Source organism: Stylophora pistillata, chromosome 3 (genome assembly GCF_964205215.1).
Source record: "Stylophora pistillata chromosome 3, jaStyPist1.2, whole genome shotgun sequence".
In the NCBI taxonomy this organism is placed as follows: Eukaryota; Metazoa; Cnidaria; class Anthozoa; order Scleractinia; family Pocilloporidae; genus Stylophora; species Stylophora pistillata.
This window is the reverse complement of record NC_142521.1, coordinates 27,486,890-27,497,972: the sequence shown is the minus strand read 5'-3', so window position 1 is coordinate 27,497,972 and position 11,083 is coordinate 27,486,890. Positions and strand designations below refer to the sequence as shown.

Genomic DNA, 11,083 nt, shown 5'->3' with positions numbered 1-11,083 from the left:
ACATCGCTATACAATACACTTAACACATCAAAGACTTTTCAAACAATACCAAGCTTAAATGTACAGCTGTTTTTGTCTGATTCTTATCACAAATACTCTTTAATGTGAAGCTTTACTGTTCTTTTTTGCTATGCCTAGTCATTTGGTTTTCCATAGGGATCTATCTTCAAACGCCTTAAGCTCTCTGCCAGAAGGAGTATTCGCCAAGCTGAATAATCTGGCTTACCTGTACATACAATTTGTCATAACTTAGTATTTCCCAAATAGAGTTACTGTGTAAGCATGCGCGGACGTCATTTCATTTTTCTTTTTCCATCAGAAAACTGTAAAATATTTAGTTTCTTATCCATTTCCTTAAACACACGGAGCACCTTTCAAACAATACAAAGCTTAAATGCACCGTTGTTTTTGTCTGTTTCTTATCACAAATATTCTTTGGTGCAAAACTTTTAGTGTTCTTTTTTACTTAGCCTAGTTATTTGGTTTTCCATAGGTATCTATCTTCAAACGCCTTAAGCTCTCTACCAAAAGGAGTATTCACCATGCTGACTGATCTGTTGCAATTGTACGTACAATTTGATAGAACTTAGTATTTCCTACCTTGGGCAACGCGGAACCATTTCCAGTGCGAATGAATTTTTCGACTCATCAAAATTTTCACAAGTGCCACCAAACTTCAAAGATGCCGTCAACTAGATTTAGAGGCCAATTACATGGCGAGTTTCAGCCCGGGCTGAAATTTCGGCTCGGCTAGCCGGGCTGAAACTCCACCCCGGTTCTCTCAAGCAATGCCTCGTATTAAACAATTGCGATTACATGATCAAAGTTTCAGCCTGGTTTGAGGCAACCGGGCTGGAATTTTCAGCCTAGGCAACCGGGCTGTAAAACCCATTTAATTGCAATCTTTTTTCAAACCGGGCTGAAATATGGACTTGGGTATGCGCATCGATTGTGTGTTCAAAGTAAACAAAGATGGCGATAAGGTTTCGCTGGGACAGAAATGAGAAAGGGGACAATTTGAGGATGTTTAGCGAATTATAAATCCCAAATGGAGTACAGCAACACTCATTTCGATACAGACAAAGTAAAACAGTATGAGGCTGTCCGCGAAGCCATGGCTCGGATGACGAACCGACTTTCTTTGGGCCACCTTGCGTTACTCCATCACCAGCACCAGAACAGGTTGAACAGCTCAATGAAAAGGAGTTAGCTGAGATCCAGAAGAGGCTGAAGAATGACAAAGAAAAGCTAAAAGAACTACGGCAGAATTTTGCGACTGCAGTAACTATTGGTTCCTGAAGTGGGAGAGGCAAAATTGTGATGCAGTTTTTTGATCAGATGAAGCAGATCTGGGGTGGAAGTCCATCCACAGAGCCTCTGTCGTGTGGTGTAAGTACTGATGATTTTGATAACGAGAATGATATTGAGACTGGAGTGAAGTTGGTGCCAAGTGCAGATGGAAGTCAGTCTGATGGCGACACGAGTATTTCTGAAGTTGAAAGTGTTACTAGTGACAGCAGTGGAAGTAAGGGCTCCAGGAACAAAAAAAGAGTGGGCGTCAATCCAGCCCCTAAGTTAATCGACAACAGAAGGAAACATCTGGAGCGTCAATTGAGTACATCACGGAAAGACCAGCTTTTAATCAATGAAGCTAAAGAGGGTTCTCAATTCAAGAAAGATATTGCTGACGCAATTCGTCAGTCGAATGAAACTTTTGCACTGTCAATGCAGCAAATGAGCATGTCACTGGTACAAGTGAGCTTGGTATTTACAACATTGACCGAGTGGCGCAAAAGGCGAGCGCCGTGTCAGCAGCTGATTGGCGATATCAAACACGCGTGAAAAATGCGCTAATTTGTCACGTGTCTTGCTAAAACTTTTATTAGGACTGGACCTTTGTATAACATCGTAGTTTGTATCTTAAAATCTTTTTCCGTTTTTAGTTTTCAGTAACTTCAATCTTTTGAGGATGTGAACGTAACGATTTTCGACATACTCTGAAATAACAAGCCCGTGACAATCAAAACTTCTACTTCGATCAAACTTGTCAACGAGAAACCTCTTCATCTTTGATAAAGACTTTACAAAGATACAAAGATGTCATTACCCGTTGGTAAAGTCACAGCTACCTGCCCCTAAAAAGCAAACTTGAGTCGACAACTCGGTCCATCTGAATTGAGAAGTTTTTTATCATTAATAAGAGAGTGATATGTTTTCCATACTAATATTACACCGGATTAATTTATTTGACACAGAAACGAGTTGCTTTCCGGCTGAATCGTTGATTACCTGCGAGACAGAAGTGTAAACTAACGTAGTAAAGAGTTCGCAATTGTCTGAGCAGCGCGGAAATGGAATAGTTGTGAAAGAGCGCTTAGTAATTGATAAATGAACTGTTGGTATCAATTTTCCGGAAGTCAATGAGTATCCTGCTGTTACGAATGCTATTGTACTTAAACAACTAAAACCACGGTGATTTAAACGATTCCTGGAAAGTGGCGAGTCTTCTCAGATTGTGTTTTTCTCTAAGAATATCTCTCAGTAATACTGAACATCTCGTGGACCCGGAAATGAGACCGGAATGAATCTCATTGCAAAAACCTGAAGTTAAAGCAAAATCAATCTACTTAGACCTATTTATTAGCTACCCACAATGCCTCCCGCTTTGCATGGAAGTGAACGGAGAAATCTGTGGACTTGGCGCCAAATCTTTCTTTTACTTAAGCTTCCCTTAATGTCCATTCTACTTGTGAAACAATTCATGTTTACCAGTTTGATTAGAACTAGACATGAAAGTATAGAAGGGTGTTTTTCGTCAAGTCACGAGCGTGGGACAGAGAAAAAACTCTGAGATCCCATAATGGAGAATCGAGCCTCAGACCTTGGTATTCTGCGCTTCGATGCTCTACCACTGAGCCACTGAGACTCTATAGTGAGCAAGGCCCATTACAAAGTTCATATGTCACCCGCGTTTTGCATGCTGCTAAGATCGGCAATTTCGGGTCATGGTTTGTAAAGAATAAGAAAGATGATAGCTTTTTTACCTGTTGGTAAGATTTGATGTAACTTAGTATTTCCTACAAACGATTTCTTGTATCGTACTTAATAGAGTCTACTACTCTTGTAAGCAACAACCAACATCTACTCACACACTCGCAAGTGAGGTACTTCAAATGATTTTATATTGTATGTATACAAATCGACCGGCGGTTGGGATACCAACTGACTTAAACTGGGTGCGAATCGACTGTATTTGGGTACGAAACCACGGAGGGTGCGAAACGACTGGATACCAGAAACGCTGCGTTGGACAAATTTAGATATCTAAGAGGGCGAATCAACATCTGATCGATTTGTTCATAGACAGTGGTTCTGATTGACATAACGATTTAATACGCACAGTGCCTCCCAACATGGACGGAAACAGACGAAGAAATTTGTCTTCTTGGTGCCCAACTTTCTTATCCTTCCCTTCGTGTGCATTTCTCTTCGTGAAAAAAATTCTTTGAAACCCTTCTTTTCTTTTCTTATTCATTTCCTTAAAGCGTCGTGTACCTTTCAAACGATAAAAGATTAAATGCGGTGCTCTTTTTGTGTCATCACACGGAAGAAATATTCTTCCGTGTGATGCTTTACCTTTTTTTTCTTAGTCGAGTTATTTGGTTTTCCATAGGTATCTGTCTTCAAACGTCTTAAGCTCTTTGCCAGAAGCAGTATTTGCCAATTTGACTAAGCTGGAGTATCTGTATGTACAGTTTGACAGAGCTTAGTATTTCCTGCATAAAGTCGACTTTTTGACTAAAATAAAATAACAGACCGTCCAAACATATGCAAAATTGTTATACACTACCTTTGAGATTAAAATAACTTTCTTTTTATCAAATACCTGCTACGATTAACACTAAACAAGGAATGTATAAAACCTCTAAAAGACCGTCAGTATTGCGCGTTTTTAGAGTAGTAAGGAAATTTACTTCCTTATAATTTGGAAGCGAAATGGTGCCACATTGTACTTTAGAAAAATATGCAAACTGATGCAGCAATTTTTCGTTTCATTATGATAGTTTGCATTTGATGCAGTATCTTAGATGATCTTTTAAGGTAGACACCACAAGGGTTTAGGCGAGCCGCTGTTCGTTTTTTCTAAAATACTATGACCACACGAAAATTGCAAGTCCAAAACTCGAAGAAAATACCATATAAAGGCATAAAAGGTAAACCAGTTGACTGTTACCGCACAACCAGACTAGTAAACCAAAAACTGCAGAAGTGATCTATTTTCTTGAAGGAAGCTTTCCAAACTGTGTCATCCAAGCGAAACATTTTACTCGCTTACTGTGTGGTACCCTCACAACGTGTCATTGGAAAAAAACAATATACGGCATTTTTACTTGTGAAAAAATCCATAACGTTCTTCGTCATTTTATTTGTTTTGCGAACAACTACTGTCCTGGAGCGCTGGTCACTGGAGATGCTAAATTGCTTTTTCTAAGAGCACAACGACTTATTTTCCACGCACTCGGCACACCCGGATTACTTTGTAACAAATTCTGAATTTAGAAGACTTAGGTTAGCATTTTTTTAAGAGCCTTATCGTTTTGTGCGATCTCTTCAAATTTCGTTTTCCACTAACAATCCGGACAGTATTTCAGTTCAAAATTCCTCTCGGTGTACTGAATTTTCATTTCCTAGTTAATGAGAAATTTGCGGTGAAACGCGACAGTTCCAGCGCATCGTGATCCTATGGGAGAAATCACTACTGTTATACACGTATCCAAAAAAACAGTTCTATCAAAGACTTACTGCTCCATCTTTCCTAGATGCTTAAATTATTTGAAAGCAAATGACATGTAGTGCATTCGCCATCTGCTTTTTCTCCAAAGTAATTAGTTCAAAGCCCAATTGAATTCACCTAACGCAAAAACCTTTGCGAACGTAAAGCATTCGGTGATAATTTTAAACAGCCAAAATTTTTATTCGTTTGAATAAATTCGTATGGATATCGCGACAACTTGAAGCCAACTGCATCGATTACTAACACGTCTTTTGATTGACAATTCCAGGTTTCTAGTTCTAGGCACTCCTAAAGAGGGTTGGATTGAGTTGACTATAATCAAGTAAAAATTATTTTGTTGAAAAGTATGTGAAAGCTTCATCTTTATTGCGAAAGAACGTTTTAGGGTGGTTCTTCTGTTTTTGGATGTTACACAACCACAACTCAAAAAGGTGGCTCTCTAGAGATTTACATCGCGGCCGGAAATTTTTTGCGCCTACTTTATCGTGGCTTAACTGCGCCACGTAAAGATAAGGAAAAGCTATTCACTTCTTGATTAAGCATTAAATATTCCACCATTTTAGCACTGAAAAAATCTCCCCCATTGTCAAATGTGTTTCATACACAAGTCCTTTTTGCTGTTTTACGAATGTTCCGGACGAGAATAAAAGTAAATTACCAACTTCCCCTTGAAATTAAAAGCACATGATCGTTGTCGACTATTTTCAGTCACTATAACATTGCAGGGGAGCACCACCTCATTTAAGATCTTGATCAATTGTTTAAGCAAAAATATCTGCCAAACGACTCGTATTTGCCATCTCTTCTCCTTAAAATTATTAAAGCAGATAACTTTAATCATGAGGAAATTTAAGTTCTTTTGAATTCTTTCTTTATTGGAAGTTGAGTTAATAAAAAGGAAATTTCCCAGTTCCACGGCCACATATTTCTCTCTTCTCCTGATATTTGCTCCATTTGTTCGCAGAATGATTTAATGAGAGCGGTCCATGAAAGGAAGGCCAGTATACAACCGCGGAAATGATACCTTTCGTTTTTAGGTAACCCCAGAAATGCACACATTTTTAACCTCCATCGCCTTTGTTTAAATAAAAAGGAGGTAAATGGGAATGAATAATTATTCCCTTTCCTTTGACGTAGATATCCTCTTTACAAATTTCAGTTTCATTCTCAGTGTTCCTGGAATGATTCTAAAAGTTAACGAACGAATAACGCAACAATGCAATGAGCAATGAAGTTAAATAAGTAGATATCGCTAGGTTAGAGTTACCAATTGCAGTGCAAATGCTGCATCTTGCTGTCTTTCCTAGTCCTTCCTTTTTACTTTTGTAACGTGCTTCATTGCACTTAGACTACACAAGCTCAGTACTTCATGTCCTATATCGATAAACTTTAAGATCTTACATTGTAAGCTTTTTCCCGAGATTTTATCGTTTTGTACTGTTTTATTTTCTGCTCAGAATAGTCCACGACAGATACTTTGATGTCATGTTCAACAAATCCGTTCAAAGAGTTGAATTTGAATGAGTTAATTAAAGTTAGACGCAGCTACAGTTCCATCTTGGAAATTACATTTTCTCGGACTTCAAGGCGCAAATAATTCAATAGGGCTATATCAATGACTTGTCACACCTTAATCTCTGGAAAATTTGTTTCTAAACAAAGATTTATGTCTGCCCTATCTCTCTCAGGTGCGTCATTAAAGATATAAAAGATGGTATCAGAACGTTTGTCACCTTCCCCATTTCTGTAGTAATTAGTTCAACTCCTGACTGGTTGTCATCTTGAAGCACATTGCCATCAGTTGACACAATCTCAAAATCTTAATCGCTTAAAAGATTTCAAATATCTGGAGGTTAACAGAGACAATTTAAAGTTCATTGCACAAATAAAATGAAATTTCTTATGGGTGTCTGTTAAACGTTTTAAACTCAGAAGCGCCACGCCTACTAAAGTGAGGAAACCTTTTATCTAAAATAAATTGACAATGCAAACGTAACAGTCCATATATAAATGAAAGATACAAACTATATCAAAAGATACAAGCTTTTCTTTATTAAAACCTTCAGTTTACACTAATCAAAAATTAACAAAACCTTTAAAAGGCAGCATGGAAAAAGTTTATGGAGGAGTTAAGGAATTTTACTCGCTCATTACATGGCAGCGTCACGGCTTGAAAAAACGCAATCTTTTGCAGCAGTTTTATTTTGGACAGGATAGATTTGATTTGATATAGTGATGCCTTTTTTTGACTGAAAATATTCACAAAACAATGTTGAGGATGATGCCTCAAGGGGTAAAATATCAGGCGAGCTACTTTGAGAGAGGTTGATTTGTTTTATAACGCCATGACTCCTTCATATCTGGCTGCTAGGTCGTGGATAATGGAACCAAAAGGCCGAGACAGCAGAAAGCAAATCGTTATTTTTAAGAAGAGTACGACATTTTTTAATTTCGAAGACGTCTTTTTTCATTTGCTACTGCCGAAACTCACTTTTTGTTCAAAGGCTCCCTTTATGACCACATTGAGGGGGTTGCCATGGGTTCACCCCTAGCTCCTGTCCTCGCCAATCTCTTTATGGGTCACCATGAAAAAATCTGGTTAGAGCAATATTAAGGTCCTGAGGTTCTATTTTATCGTCGTTATGTGGATGATACGTTTTGTTTATTTTACTCAGAACAGGACGCCATTGCATTTTTCGACTATATCAATTGTCAACATCCCAACATACGCTTCACGGTGGAGAAAGAAATCGATAATGTCTTGCCCTTTTTTGATGTCTTAATCAACAATACCCACCCTAGTTCCGTCGTCACTAGTACCTTCTGTAAGAGGACCTTCACGGGTCTTCTCACCAATTACTTTAGTTTCGCACCTCTGTCATACAAAATCGGTCTTATCAGGACATTAATTGACAGGGTTTTTAAAATCAACAATACTTGGTTGGGCTTTCACAAGGACATTGTTAAATTAGTTTTCATTTTGCGCAAGAATCTTTTCCCTGTTCATCTTATCGATAAATGCGTTTATCGATATTTGAACACAGCCATCGACCGAAATGGCTCCACTCAAGCACCTCCTTCCTCTAATATCACTTCACAGGGTAAACAATACTTTTATAGGTTACCTTATTTAGGCCGTTTTTCTATTGTAGCTCAAAACAAAATATGTCGCCTTGTTAGTCGTTTTTGTTATGATCTTGACATCAAATTAGTGTTTACCACGTTTAAATTAAGAAATATTTTCTCAGTGAAGGATTCTGTTCCTAGAGAACTTCGTTCACGTGTGGTTTATAAATTTACTTGTGCTTGCGGTAATGCTTGCTATATCGGCGAAATTGGTCGTCATTTTTCCACACGCGTCCGTGAACATCTCTCTTCAGACAAGTCCTCACATATCTTCAAACATTTACAAAACTCAGAAAGTTGTCGTCAATCTTGCTCTGCGGATTGTTTTGAAATCCTTGATTCCGCCCCTACTAAATTTCAACTTAAACTTAAGGAGGCTATGCACATAAACTGGGAAAAGCCTAATTTAAACCAACAAGTCCATCATGTCAACATGACGCTTACGCTTTAGGCTTTATATTCTTTCCAACACTTTGTTACTCACTCAAATATGTAATTTCTCTCACTTATCATAATTAATTATGCATGTTTCGCCTAGTTGTTATATAGTCCTGACGGTTTTTCAAATATTCTGTAACTGACGATGATGTTCGTAACATCGAAACATGTCTTCGAAATTAAAAAATGTCGTACTCTTCTTAAAGATAACGCCATGACTACGCGGATTGCCATAACGTAAACTAATAAATGGAAAGTAAAGCTGTATTACCAAAGACGGGTTTCTTGTGTGTCTCATTCAAGCAAAGATATTTAATCGCGCTTACAAAAAAAGGGATAATAATTTCTGAGCAACAACCAACAAGGCATTTCTGCTTTATCTCTCTTAGGCGCCTCAAGAAATATTAAATGACATCAGGGTGTCTGCCAACTGCCGATTTTTTGCACTAGTTAGTTTCGCTCTTGACTGGGCTTTGGTGAAGAAAAAAGTTTTGAGATCAAAATGCACACTGCGAACAGTCGACGCACTCTCCAATCGTTACTCGCTTGAATAATTCCATAAATCTGGGAAGCTAATTGCTCCACTTAGCTTGCATTTCTTCTTGTTCATGATTTTTAGTTCAGAGGCGGCACTGTAAAGTGAGGCGACTTGTTGTCCAAAATAAAACACAAAACAAGTATAAAATTATCATGTACTTCCTTAAACTTATTACAAAATGATTTCCTCCTTTCATTTCGCATTAACGAAATGATAAACACTCTAAACGACAGTATTGCAAAGTTTCTAGAGAAAGAGGACAATTTTACACGCTTATAATATGGCAGTGTTTTATCTTTGATCTGCCTTCTCATGGGCGGCTAACCCATGTATGTCATCGAGGCACGTGAAACGTGAACGCTAGCAGTGATCACGTGACCACAACTTTACCCCCATCGTTCACGTCTGCTGGTTAGAAAACTTTTAAAGTAACTTTAGCTTCCATTAAACCTCGAACATTGAGTACAACCTTAGAATGTTTCTAACAAGAGTGAAATCAGTGTTTCATGTAGAATGGTGAAGGCCATTTTTATAGGAGCCTACGATTCTTTTCCCTGTTTTGCACGTTTTTAAACCATTTACGAAAACTTTCCACTCAAGTTACTACACTGAAACGTATTAGCGCACGAAGAAACCGAATCAAGTTGGGTTGTTATGTAAGAGCTGTGAACTTGCCGGCAAATTTGTTCCAATTTTGAAAATTAAGTGGGAAATGGTAAATGTTCTCAAACTGACCGTGCGTTCTTTGGTTCTTTCCAAGGTCTGGAATGGAGGAGTACAACGAGCTAGCACAGTTATTCGAGAGAATATTAACTTATGTTGCTGACAGCAATATCAGTCAAATTCATGAGCCGGGGAAGGAAAGAAGGAAGAACAAAACAAAATGAAGTGCATGGGATGTGCAAGCTAGCCATAGAAAAGTACTCAAGAAGGTTACAATTATTTGACTTTTATCAAATTATAGGATTGACTTTTGTAACAGTATTTCGTATGGTATTCCTGACTATCGTTTAATTAAGCTTCAAAGAATACAGAATGCTGCCGCTAGACTGGTTTGTCAGCAGAGTAGATACTGCCATATTACACTTTTACTTTTTGATTTACACTGGTTACCAGTTAAATTTCGAATTGTTTTTAAAATTCTTTTAATTACTTTTAAGGTTCTTAAAGGTTTGGCACCTACATATCTAGCCTCTTAAATTTCCATTAAGTTACCTTCATGGTATAATATTGGGAGTTCTCCTGATAAGCTCCTCCTTAGTTATCCTAAAAAGCTGTCTAAAGTAACTATTGGTGATCGCTCCTTCACGTATGCTGCGCCGAAACTTTGGAACGCGCTTCCTCTGGAAATTAGGTCTGAAAACACTGTTGCTGGCTTCAAGTCTAAACTTAAGACACATTTATTTCGTGCTGCGTTTTCATAGCCTGCCTAATATTAATTACTTTATTTTATTTTATATGTTAATTATTCTATATATTGTGATCCTAACCTATTTATTATTGTTCTCTTAGTTTTAAACTATTTAAATAGTGATATGTTGTAATGCGCATTTGAGCATATCCACATGGAATTTTCGCACTACAAATGCTGTTACTATTATTATTATTATTATTATTATTATTATAAATTAATGAGAAAAAAAACATTTGTTATTTTATCTGGATCTTACTTACACATACTTTGCAAAATTCGAAGGATCCTGCTGTTGTCAAGGATCCACGATCAATTCACTCTTTGATGCCACCTAGCTGTGCTTACGTGGAATCCCACCGAACTAAGATAGATCCAGCCTGAAAAAAAATGTGAGCTCCCACGAAAGCAAAGTAGGATCCCGAGAGAAATCTCACCTGTGGAACGAAAGGGTGTCTTATAAGCCAGGATGGTGGGATCCTAATTTTGATTCCCCTTACTCCTGCATGAGTTGGGGATCCCAGATGGGACTGAGTGATGATTTAACTTGTGCAACACATGCATTTTGTGAAAATAACCCTCACTTAACTACCTTTAATAGAAAAGGAAATCCAAAGAGATGGATGAGCATGAAGCACAGACGAAATTTCACTTAAAGGTAAGACTTCTATAGTTATACGTACTATGTTAGGAATTAAGTACCCTTTACTAGGCAGCTCATGAAATAAAATGTTTTTTTTACTGAGTGGGTTAAATTAGCATTAATTCCTTCCTG

At 37.8% G+C, this 11,083-nt stretch overlaps 1 pseudogene; it reads left to right on the top strand.

The window, feature by feature from the left end:
• The first annotated feature begins 1,320 nt into the window (after positions 1-1,320).
• Positions 1,321-8,565, top strand: LOC148735412 (uncharacterized; annotated as a pseudogene).
• The last annotated feature ends 2,518 nt before the right edge of the window (positions 8,566-11,083 follow it).